Source organism: Myodes glareolus, chromosome 7 (assembly GCF_982192425.1).
Source record: "Myodes glareolus chromosome 7, mMyoGla1.1, whole genome shotgun sequence".
Taxonomy (NCBI): Eukaryota; Metazoa; Chordata; class Mammalia; order Rodentia; family Cricetidae; genus Myodes; species Myodes glareolus.
The window spans coordinates 83,450,703-83,463,458 of record NC_142032.1 but is presented as its reverse complement, the minus strand read 5'-3'; the positions used below and the strand labels follow the sequence as shown (position 1 = coordinate 83,463,458).

Below are 12,756 nucleotides of genomic sequence, written 5' to 3'. Positions count from 1 at the left end.
AAATAACAACAAAATATGTGTATGTGGGGTGGGTGGAGAGATGGCTTAGCAGTTAAGAGCACTGGCTGAGCTTCCGGAGGACCTGGGTTTGATTCCCAGCATCCACACTGCAGCTCACAGCTGTCTGTAACTCCAGTTCTGGAGGATCAGATATTCTTAGACACACACAGAGACAAAACAACCGCTGTCCACGGTCGCAAGGATCCTGACTTAGCCTACCACACATTTGGATTCATCATGGCATTTTTCAACAAAATTTTTGTTTCTCCCTCTCCTTCACCCCCCACCTCCCTCCTTGTGAAGTGTCTGAAGTTTCTTCAAAGCAGAAGTCAGAAAACTCAAAGAAGTTCTGATAAAAGTATTTTAGGTTATGCTCGGTGCACTGTGCCACCGAGCCCCGTCCTGGGCCTGAAAGACAAAGAGACTCACACAGCTGAGTAACCGGGCTTTAGACCCAGACTCTATGGAAGCGTTTAACAGGCGGGGAGCCAGGAGACTAGCGGCAGCTGCAGGGAGGTGGTGGCCACCCCTAGGCGGTCACGTGAGCCCAGGCGTGCGGCCCGTGCGTCAGTCCCGCCCCTGCTCGGGTACTCGCTCCGGATCCAGCCCCACTTCCAGCTGCAGCCCCATCCCTAGGTCCAGTTCGCGCTCCTGAGCTCGGACGTCTCCACGCGTCCCACTGCGGCTCCCGGAGCGTGGCTCTCTGTTGCCTGCGCTCGTGCCCCGGGATCATCCACAGCCCTGCACTCTGGAGCGCCCGGCCACGAGCCTCTGCAAGCTACTCTGGATCCTTGCGACCGTGGGCAGCGGCTGCCGCGCCTGTCCCCCTGCAGGAGGTAGGTGACGCTGTGGTTCGAGGCTGGATGGGGAGCCGGGCCTGCGCGCCCCCTGCAGCGGCGCCCCGAAAGGCGATTGGGGAGCTTCTCTGGTTGCCAAGCTCCTTTGGGGCGCAGTGTTTGTGCCTGTAAAGTAAGGGGTGAAAGACTGGCAAGCGACCGGCGCCGTTCTGGCTGCACCAGGCAGTGCATGCGGGCCTCAACCCTAGTCTCCTCTATGTCCCGGGGAGCCTACCTGTCCCCTGCAGCACCCAAGCGGCATTCCCCTCACCCGCTTTCCTAAACCGGAGGCCTGTGCAGTCCTCAATTCGTGGAACGTCCAGGTTTGTGCAGTATATGCCCTTGCTGGTTGGAGGAGTTGGGGTGTTGGCAGGCGCTGGAGACGTGTGCGCCAAGGGGCTGAGCGTTAATGTGCAGTTGGTGGCGCGGGGGCGGGGACCTCCCGGGTAAGCCCCGCCAAGATTAGCAAGTGTTAGCCAGGGAGGTTGCGGGAAACCTGCCCAGCTGCGCCCTGAGTGTAACCGATCGCATGTGTTGCGGAGGAGATCTGACTTGGGGATGCTGTTCCCTGGGGACGTATTTCTGGTTCCTCCGTGATGGGGCACTCCCTGTCTTGGGGCCACAAAACTAAGAAAACTGATTTTACGGAGGAGAAAACCGAGGTCCGGAAAGATTTCTAGACCTCCAAAGTCTAGGTAGGGAATGTAGAGTGGGTAGACAAGGACCGTGCGTGTAGGGGATTAAAAATGAAGTTTTGGGAAGACTTTCCTAAGGAGGTGGCGTTTGAGCTGTGTGGAGAAAAGAGAGGGCCCAGGCTGTCTTCAAAGCTCGACTTTAAACACTGCTCTTCTTTCTATGCAGAGCCAAGAGAGCCTCAGAGAGGAAGGCAGGCGGTAGTTGTGTGTTGGGGGGGGGGGCGCTTCCATTTATCCCAGGCGTCTTTGTCTGTTCCAAAGAATGGGACCCCACTCAGTTCTTAACAGGGTCTGAGCGCCTTAACGGTGCCTTTCCTCAATGGCCCTGCCATGCTGTCCACACATAGGATATTTTTCAGCCTCTTATCTTGCCCTGGCCAGACTAGAACCAGAAGGTCTTGACTTCACCGGGCTGGCGGCTGTGTTAATTCCCACTTGGGAACTGCATGGAGGAACTTGGGGGTGCACAGCGGGATTGAGGACCAGGCTCCTTCTCTGCTCTAATTCCTGTTGTGAAGGAGAAAAACTTCAGGATCCGGGCAGGGAAACCAAGTAGGAACAGCTGGACAGACTGATAAAGAAAGAAGGCTTCAGGTGGAGATGAGGCGCCCTGTCGAGGCAGCTGCAGGAATCAGTTGAACCCAGGAGGATCCCAGGTTACCATCGGGTCTACGCCTGGGGTGACCGTGGGTTTGAGCCCTAAAGCTTGTTGGAGAGGGCCTGTGTGGGGGAGGGGAGCACGGCTGACTCTGGTTGAGAGCACTTGCCCCTGAAATGAAGGGGGGGAGGACCACCATGAGGACTAGGTCGCCTTCACCACACATCTAGTGGCTCACCCATGCCTGTGGCAGCATCTCCAGGGAATCCAGTGCTCTCTTCTGGCTTCCACAGTCACCTGTATATACACACACACACACACACACACACACACACACACCACATACATACATACATACATACATACATACATGAAAGAGTATTTGATTAAGCTCTTGCAGCCAGGACCTATAGATACAGACTACAAGGCTCCAGAGGAAGGGAAGGGTGAGTCACTAACACAATACCATAGTAAAGCGCCGAGAAGCGTTTCACAGGCTGGAGAGTCTGAGGTGAGTGTGGGCTGTGATTCTAACCGCTGGGCACATCATTGGCTCTCTGCAGGGCTCGCCTGCCTCTGATTGCTGAGCCACTGGAGTTTCATTTAGTAGGTCTGGAGTGAGGGTCCAGTTTGCATTTCTTTCCCAGGGGTGGCTGCTGGGCGCCGCTGGGTTTGCTGGTTGAGGGAATGAAGAGTACATCAAAAGTCCCTGAATCTGGCCAGCATCGGTTTCAAACCCACCTTCCCAGCTTTCTGGCTGTGTGATTATAGGCAAGTCGTTAAATCTCTCTCTCCCTCAGCTTTCTCACCTGCAGAATGAAGCAAATAGCGCCTGCCAGCCTGCCACCTGGGAGTCGGAGGCAGCGCTGAGGAGGGGCTATATTCTTAGATCTGATAGAAGAGTGTATCGCTTGGCCAGGAGACAGGTTGGTGATGGATTGCGTAAGGAGAAGAGCTTGGGACAGGTGCCTGATGGAGTCAAGTGTGCTGTGCAGTTGTGCAATTCCAGTGTGCTAGAATTCTGTGTGGGGAGGGAGCCGGTGTCCTCCCTGAAGCTCAGAGAAGGTATACAGCAGGCGCTCTGTAATGGCACGGAAGTGACATCAGCCTGCTCTTGCCAGGGTGTGGAAAATGAGCAGCTGAGTGGGCCTGGATGCGGTGCAGAGTTATTTAGGCTACTTTTCGTTGGCCCGAGGGCTATCACATGGTCTCACCAAGGTGCAGCAGATGCTGGGAGACACAGTCACTGGCTGGGCCAATGGAGCCAGCGCTAGGCAGCACCTAGCTTGTCCGTGATGTCTTGAGCACTGGGCTCATTTCTCAGTTTCTTTGGAACAGAAAACAAGCAAAAACAAAATACAGGCCTAGGGAGGTAGCCCAGGTGGTAGAGTGCTTGCCAAACAGGCACAAAGCCCTTAGCCCTCATAAAACCAAGTATGGTGGTGCATGCCCATTAATCCCAGAATTCAGGAGACAGAGGCAGAAGAATCAGAAGTTCAAAGTCAGTCTCCTTCATAGGGGACTGTAGGCCAGCCTCAGTACGAAGGACCCTGTCTCTAAAGAAAAACCAGCCACAGACAGAGTCATCATTGAAAGCTCAAGATCGGCTGTGCTGTGTATGCCTTGGCCAGGGCTTTGCAATGGAGTTCTGCTTTCAGGAGTGGACCTTGTCCTGAACAAGAGACTTAATGGAGGAGGCTATGACTGGCTGTGCCTGGACCCCCTACCCCTGTGGCACCTTTACTGTGCAGTACCTGCCGTGACTCACACACTTTCCTGCTTTGTTCTATTTCTGAGTGGGGGAGGGGCGTAGGATCGGGAACCAGCAGTAAAGCATCAAATAAGGGGCTCTCGTTAATATCCAGAGCCTTGGCATGTACTAAGGACTCGCAGATGAACTGTTAACTATTAAGAGCAACAGTGCTTTATGTCAGCGTGGAAGGACCAGGATGTCCACACTGGCTTCCTCCATCAGATTGCCTGTCTCCCATCTTCCAGGCCCAGATCAGTCAGCTTCCACATGAGTTTGCCTTCGCCCTGACCTCACACCTCCTCAGGTTCTGCTGCTTGGAGTGCCTTGCCCACGGGACCCAAAGCTGTCTGTCCAATTCGGGATCAAGCTCTCAGCTCTCACCTCCCCCAGAGGGCCTTCCTTTCCTGAAAATCAGCAGACAGCAAACAGTAGGGGTGACTAGCTCCCCAGCCCCTATGCCTAGCATAGAATTGGTGCTGGGACATACCAACTGCTATTCCATCCTGACCACCCCGACTTTCCTCTACACCCCCACCCTGCACTACTTCTTCCCAGGTCCCATTACACCCAGGGGCCCAACAATAACAACCCCTCTAAAAATGTCCATATCCTCATCCTGAGAATCTGAGTGTGTGTGGCCTTATACAGCAGCAGGGCCTTCTGAGAGATGAGTAGTAGGGACATTGTCCTGAGTGGTTACTGATAAAGCAGAGGTAGAAGCCAGGCATGGTCACACAAACCTTTAGTCTCAGCACTTTGGACGTATAGGCAGGCGGACCCCTGAGTTTGAGGCCAGTCTGGTCTATAGAGCAAGTTCCAGGAAAGCCAGGACTACACAGAGAGACCCTGTCTCACAAACAACAGCAACAACAAAAAGCGATAGATAGATAGATAGATAGATAGATAGATAGATAGATAGATAGATAGATAGGAAGAGAAAGAAAGAAAGGAAGGAAGGAAGAAAGGAAGGAAGAAGACATGATCAAGAAAGCAGGAATATTTAGGATTAGGTGTTAGCTCAGGGTTAGAACTCCATTCTCACCACTGGGAAGGAAGGAGGGAGGAAGAAGGATGAGGAGGAGAACTGAGGGAAGGGAAGAAGTCTGGGAAGACAAGAAAGAAAGGAAGCAGGCATAGACCATTGAACCCTGCCCCCCAGCTGTGAGACAGGAGCTTGGGTCATTTGCATCAGCAGCTACCAGTTGCCACGTGACTGGAACAGGCTCCAGCCTGGCGCTGGTCCACTCCACCTGGCTCAGGGCAACATCTGGAGTTTCAGTTGTTCTGATTCAAATGCAATGGACATTTAGTAGGTAGAGACCACTGATGCTGCTAAATGTTTGACTTCCCACATGACCTGTTGCCCCTGTGAGTAAGAACTGTACTAGCTCATTGTCAATAACACAGAGGCAGAGACACCATACTTCCTGGGGAAGAGAGCCTGCTGTGTCAGGACTGAGTTCAGGCCCCAGCACCTACACTGGGATGTAGCCAGGTGACAGAATTCCTGGGACTTGCTGGCTGTTGGCCTCGCTCCAGCCTCATTGAGATATACCCCATCTCAAAGGAATAAGGTAGTGTATGATAGAGTAGGAGACTCAATGACCTCTGCTGTGTGTGTGTGTGTGTGTGTGTATGTGTATGTGTATGTGTATGTGTGTGTGTACCCTCCCCGCCCCCCCCCCCCCCCCCGTCTCCATACATTACACAGGGGCACAGGCATCAGCTTCCTGCCTGGCAGGCACAGCAGCCTGTTTGGAAAGCCAAAGGCTAAGTCAACGTTCCTTCTGCTGAAATGCAAGCGCTGCAGCCTGGACCCTGCTCACACAGATTTGTCGTTGTGCAAGAGTTATTTGTTTCAAAATCAGCAAATGACATTTTAGAGTACAAAGCAGAAAAAGATTGCCCTTATAGCTCCAATGAACAACATGCACAAGGAGGCTTTGGATTTGGGTTTTAATGTTTAATCGTCTTCTTTGTACTGGCTTTTGTGTCCCCAGGACTTGGTGTCCTCCTGGCTGGTCACACCAGGGCTACAGTGTGCCTCGCTTCTCGGGACGTGCTCTGTGTTTACACAGGCCAGACTGTGTGAATGTTCACACAACAGGAATGGTGTCTCACTCTTCCAACTACCGCCCAGAGGAGAGTGCCAAGCCTGGCACAAACCATGTGTGCAGGTCGCAGGAATGAACTACAGAAAAAGCCAGCCATCTCCGGCTGGCATATGGGACACTGAGGTGTTGCCACCTGGGAAGTCAGTGGCTCGGTGACATGGGTGAAACCCCAAGAAGGAAAACCAAGTTGTGAAAAAATCAAAGACTATAAGGTGGCCTGACGAGACCTTTGAGACAAACAGATCTAAGTTCAAGTCCTAATTTTGCCATGGCCAGCTGGACAACCTTGGGCTAGTTACTAAATTCTTCTGCTCTTTATTTTCTCTATGAAATTTATTCATCTCTTAGAGGGAAGCAGAGCAGGGTGGGCAAGGGGTGACAGTGGCTCCTGTCATCGTCACACACATACAAACATGCCGAGTGGAGCACCTGGCATGCAGCCAGCCCTTCACATGTCTGATTTGTCTTGTTTCTAGAAAAATCCTCTCAGGTGGAGGGCCACTGGAGCCCAGGTCTTTGCATCTTATCCACCTACAGCAGCAAAGTCCCATTATCCCTCTGTCTCTTGGTGGCAGGAACTCATGCTAGACTCTGAGGAAGGTGCTGCCGATTCTGCTGGGCAGAAAGGTCCTGCCTGGCACCTGATGGCTCAGGCAGAGCCACCAGTGGGGGTGGAGTGGGGCTAAGCCTTGATGATCATACCAAGAAACCCACGCAATCTTAGGGCGTAGAAGTCGGGTGTGATGGTACACCCCGAGCCCAGCCCTGAGGACCGTGTGAGGCAGGGTGATGCAGAGTTGGAGAAGTAGATTTAATAGGAAACAACAAGGACAGGAAAAGTATGTGATTTTTGACTTAGGTGATACCCAGCAAGAGGGCCCGGGGATAGTGGGAAACATTGTAGCAGCATCTGAGTGTGGGAAGCTCGCTCTATGCGCAGTTGCAAAGGTTGTTCACAAGAGTTGAGAAATACGAGATGACCTGTGTGGCATTACAAGTGGCCCTGACAGGAAAGGGGGTGTTATTTTTTAACCATGTGCTTTCCTTTTTCCTAGTGCTGAGATAGAGCCCAGACCTTGCATATACTAACTAGGCAAGGGTTCTGTCATTGAGCTACAGCCCCAGCGCTCAAAATAGTTGTTTTTTCTTCCTCCTCTCCCCTTCGCCACTGGTCTCAGGCCCACATTATACACAGTAGGTGGATACTATATCCCCAGCTCTGCCTTGTATGTTTAGGAATTTTTATTGCTGTTGTTTATTAGTACTCTGAGTGTTCATGCATGCATGCATGCATGTATGTATGTGTGCCATGTGAGTGCCTAGTGCCCTTGGAGTTCAGAAGAGGGTGTCAGATCCCCCTGGAACTGGAGTTATAGACAGTTAATGAGCCACATGACCTCTGAAACAATCACTGTGATTGAGCCATAATGATGCTAACCAATGATGATCAATCGTAGAACACAGAAGCACAGATAGATGTATTGAAACAGCTTGGATCCCAGCTGGAACCACATGTTCCGGGGTAGAAGCAAGTACATCTTGAAAGCAAGGTGTTTATAGTTGTCTGCATGCCCTGGGCTGTGGGCAAAGGCTTCTGGGCATATCCTACATGGGCACTAGTCAGAGCAGGACAGTAGTAGCAGTGGCTCTGAGGTGCTGCAACTTTTGCTGCCCCAGAAAGGCAATCCCGAGCACTGAGGGTGAGCCCCGAGGAGATCCAGCGGCCACTGTGGTTTGCCCCTTGACCTGTAGGCCTTGCTTTGGGCATTCCAAGCATGGTGTCTTACGTCCACAGCTGCCACAGGATTCCAGCATAGCAAGACACCGAAAGAGGGGGTCCTGGTTTCCAGAGAACAGCTGTTTCCTCTAGATCCCTGAGGAAGCCTGGTTTTGCTGCTTCCCAGACATCCAGGTCTCCGTCTGGCTGGGACCTAAGGCTCAGCCTCCCAATTTACACAGGTGAAGATGATTGTCATCCCCGCATCTTGGCCTGTACTTGTGTGTGCTGACTGACGGTTACAATTCTCCATCCCAGGCTGATGACGACGAGAGAGGCAGGGACAGAATTTGAGCTGCTTCTCTGAAGAAACTTCTCCCCAGGTGTGTCAGGCTGGGAGGGGGAAGTTGTGAGTGCCTAAGTGAGCAGCTTCTGGAAAATTCTCATGTCTTGTGAACTAGGGTCTCTCTCCTTCCTTGGATTTGGGAGCCCACAATAGATGGAGTTTGCTATGGGACGGGGGTGGGGGGGCTAGAACTGGAGTTGGAAGCTGAGGTAAGGCCTGCTGGAGTTTCTTAGTATCTGGAGAAATCTGACTTGCCCCAGGTGCCTGTCTTCATGTGCCGAGGGAAGATGAGGCCGCAAAGTGAAACCGCCAAGTTAGAACTCTGCATTGTGCCTAATTTTCCTCATGTCTCCCCAGCCAGGCATCTAGGCATAAGGAATGAGACCGATTTATGCTATGGAAGTGTGGCTGGAACCAATATGATTAGCAACTTGTAGTAAGGGAAAAAGAAACAGTGCAATAGATTATGATCTTACAGGTTTTGATACCAAAGTATGGCGTGCACGAGCCCATGACTAGGATGCTGTCCCACAATGAGACCTGTGTGTTGTGCGTCTGCCAGCTGTGGGGTGTGGCTTGACCTCATGGCCTAACAGAGCTGCCTAAACTCAAGCAACCACACCTGCATTCTAGCCAGAGGGACACATTCTCTCTCTGCCTTTAAACATCTTTCCCTAAGGGGCCAAGGAGATGGCTCATAATGTAGAGGCGCCTGCAGCCAAGCCTGTATTCGGTTTCTGGAACCCGCGTGGTAGGAGACTCCCGCCAGTGTTCTCTGACTTCCACATGAACTTTGTAGCACGCCCCCAACCCCAGCTAAGCAAATCAAATCAATGTTCAAAACAACAACCAACCCTTCCCTAAAGTTATATACGGCCTGCTGCTTCTGAGTCAGTAAGCTCAACTTGGGTGTATGGTGTTGTGAAAACATTTCCACAGAACTGAAACTTCCCCTCTGGAGGGAGAAGCTCAGAACGACTAATCGGGCTCCGCCTGCAGTTGTGTAGACAGCGAGCAGCTGCTGGGGAACAGTCACTCTGCAGCCAGTAGAGCGGCCCACAAGGTAGGCACGGAGCTCCAGGTTGCAGCTTTCTGAGTCCTCACCGTGCTGGGGCGGGCTGTAGACGATGGGCTGCCTCTGAGTCACCCCTGCTCCTGTTAGTAAGTAGCCCCTTCGGTTCGCCAAGCTGGACTTGGAGGGACATTTCTCTTTTGTCTGTCATCGCTGCCCTGTTAGGAGAGAAAGGACAGTTAGTTGTTTGTGTCTCCCCAGGAGAAGTCTCCCAGGTCATGGTCTTGCCTGGCTGTAGTCTGGAAAATGCAGCCCTTATCTGAGAGACTATGTGTTTAGCTCTGTGGGAGCCAACAGCTTTGACAGTTGACAGGTGCTGCCTCAGCTTCCTTAAGAGCAGATTCGTAACACATTGAAATTCGCCACACCGGGTTCACTCGGTTCTGGATGCGTACCAAGCGCCTGCTGGGTGTAAGGCATAGTGCCAGGCAGTCACAGGTGCTGTCAGCGGCGGTTCCTGGTCCCCGGGGTCAGGAGGGTGTTTATCTGTGTTCTGTCTCAGGGCTTCTGTGAGCTAGCTGTGGAAGCACAGACAGACCACTTCCCCTCACAGCGGCTGCCACTGTCAAACAGTGGGGGAGGGTTGGGCAGGTAGGGGCTGGGAGCTGAGTATGACCACAGAGCCCTGATCTGTGCCAGTGGCCAAGTTCTGCATCTCAACTCCGAGCCACACTTCTTGGTGTCGCAGCTGCCGCTGTGGGTGTGGCACCATCCTAGCTCCCAGGGCCATTGACCTGGTTGAGTCTGTTGGCTTTATGGATAGCACACTGTCCGAGTCTGTAAGACTGACTGGGACAGAGCAGGCTCTGGTTTTAGGAGCTTCAAGCCCCAAAGAGGATCAGGTGGCCCTGGCATCTGTCCCAGGCTGGTGACTCTCCTGCTCTGAGGGTAAGAAACAAACTTGGCAGCTGACATGAAGTTTTCAGACTGGGAGCAGAGACATCAGTGTGTGGCCAGCACGCTAAGGAATCGAATACAAAGAAGATAAGTAGAAGATCACTGAATGCATTTTATCAAGGAAGGCTAAGGACAGGGTTTTGAGATTTTAATTTCCATTTTAGGAGTTTGTACTGAGTTAGAATGCAAATGTGTGTCCTGTTTCAGTAGCTGCCAAGAAAGTGCCAAGGCTTCGGAAGAAAGAGATGGCTGGGAAAAAAAGCTAAACACTAGACCAGACAGTGACACTGTGAACATTTGTGCAAAGGTTATAAACATTTGCTTAATTGTGCGTGTACAAACATAATGTGTATTCAGGGACACACGTGCCTCGGTGTGCTTGTGGAGGTCAGAGGACTCTTTGAGGATTCAGCTCTCTTTCTGTCATATGGGTTCTGATGAATTCTCATTGCCAGACTTGTGCAGCAAGCACCTTTGCCCACTAAGCCTCTGGCAACCCCTCTCCCTCTCTGTGTGTGTGGGACAGGGTCTTCCTGTGTAGCCTAGGTGAGCCTGTTTGGAACTCACTCTGTAGTCCAGGCTGGACTTGAACTTGCAATCCTCTCACCTCAGCCTTCAGAATACTGGGATTACAGATGTGAGCCACACGCCCAGCTTGTTTGCAAGTGACTGTTAAGGACATGTTTTCATTTCTTTTGAGGTGCATCCTGGGAGCAGAATTGCTGGACCATGAGGAACTGTCCGGCTTTTCCATAGCATGGGACCATTTTGCAGGTTCACTAGCAACTGTGAGTTCCAGTTCCTGAACGTCCTTGCTGACTTTTATTATGGCCCAGCTTTAAAATTATATCCTAGTGGGGTGTGACTTTTACTCGTATTTCCCTAATGGCACCTTTCCATGTGTACACCAGCTATTTGTGTGGGCAAAAATTCTTTTTGCTTTCTCTCTCTCTGTGCATATGTGCACGTGTGTATACATATATGCACATGTATATACATATGCTTGTGGAGGCCAGATGAGGGTGTCAGATCACTGAACCTGGAGTTACAGACAAGTGTGAGCCACCCAAAATGGGTACTGGCTGGAAACTGAACTTAAGTCCTCCAAGAGAGATTGTTGCTGTTTTGTTTTGTTTTGTTTTGTTTTGTTTTGTTTTGTTTTGTTTGACAATATCCCATTCTCTAGCCCAGCTAGTCTTACGCCTATGATCTCATTGCCTCGGTTTCTAGAGAGATTTCTAGAGGCATGCGCTAGCACACCCAGCTCCAGACAAATGACTGTTCAAACCCTTTGGTTGTTTTTATTGTGTTTATTGATTGTAAGAGGTCTTTGTTGAGTCCCTTATCGAGTTTATGATTTGAAAACCTTTTTTTCTTTTCATTTTTGTTGTTTATTTGTGTGTGTGTGTGTGTGTGTCTGTGTGTCTGTGTGTCTGTGTATCTGTGTGTGTCTGTGTTTTTCTCTGCCATGAGCACCCAACATAGGCCAGGGAAGAACATCAGCTATTCCCTGCATGCCTTTGCCTTACTCCTCTCTCTCTCAGGTTTTCTCTTTCTTTCTTTCTTTCCTTCCTTCCTTCCTTTCTTCCTTCCTTCCTTCCTTCCTTCCTTCCTTCCTTCCTTCCTTCCTTCCTTATTTTTTGAGGCAGGGTTTCTCTAGCCTGTCCTGGAACTCACTCTGTAGACCAGGCTGGCCTCAAACTCACAGAGATCCGCCTGCCTCAGCCTCCAGAGTGCTGGAATTAAAGGCGTGCGCCACCACCACCACCCGGCTACTTTTTATGAGTATTTTGCCTGCCTGTGAGTATGCATACCCCATGTGTGTCTGGCCAGAAGAGTGTCAGGTCCCCTGGAATTGGAATCATGAATGTTTGTGAGCTCCCATATGGATGCTGAGAGCTGAACCCCGGTGCTCTGCAGGAGGAAGAAATGCTCCTACCCACTGAGCCATCTCTCCAACTCCCCTCTTATATGACAGTGTCCTTCATCACACACAAGCTTTTTATTTTAATTACTTATTCTTTTGTTACTGGTACCTTGGCCGCCATGTTGAAGAAATCCCATTGATTATAGTCACAAATTACCTATAGTCTAGGCACCTGAGAGGTGGTGACAGCATGTGCAAGTCCTGGGCTCCATCCCCAGTACCACCCCTACTGCCTGCACCCGAGTCTCTGCTTGATCCAAGGTTCTGAAGATGTCCTGTATTACCTCAGGTTAGCTCTTATGCCGCACTCTCTTTCCATGGAACATTTGCATGCAATGTAGGAAGGGATTCAGGGTCTCTCCAGCCCCGTGTGTTGAAGATTATTTTTGACGGATTCAGTCACTTTAGTATCTGGCTGGAAGTCAGTTAACCCTGTGAGTGTGGGGCTTCTTTCTTACAGTCTTGCCTCGTGGTCCCCTGGCCATGTTGGTGTGTCCCTGGGTGCTGGACCTCCCCACTTCTAGCCATCACACAGTACCTCATTGTGTAGAAAGAAATACTGTCATTTATATAACAGGCCTTCGCTGATGGACATTTGGGGACACTAGCAATTTCTTGCTGTTATTGAGTTATTGGAGTTCCAGGGGACAATTGCAAGGGTGTTGGTTTACTGAGGGGAAACACATCAAATGTCTGTGCCAGGCACTTCTAGACCAATCAGTGGGCGTGTAGCTAACAGAAGGAAAAGGACCTGCAAGGCGGCTCAGCAGGTAAAGTCATCCACTGCAAAGCCTGATGGGA

At 51.1% G+C, this 12,756-nt stretch overlaps 1 protein-coding gene across 4 annotated transcripts in view; it reads left to right on the top strand.

The window, feature by feature from the left end:
* Positions 1 to 575: 575 nt before the first annotated feature.
* The window catches only part of Eef2k (eukaryotic elongation factor 2 kinase), a 58,529-nt gene continuing 46,348 nt past the window's right edge, over positions 576 to 12,756 (top strand). The window contains exon 1 of one of the 4 annotated variants that reach the window (XM_048460180.3): positions 576 to 836. The gene's annotated coding sequence lies outside the window, so the exon portion shown is untranslated. Of the gene's footprint in view, positions 837 to 8,994; positions 9,221 to 10,728; positions 10,817 to 12,756 lie in introns of those variants that run through there. The other 3 variants (XM_087908501.1, XM_087908500.1, XM_048460182.3) reach the window with 3 other exon arrangements.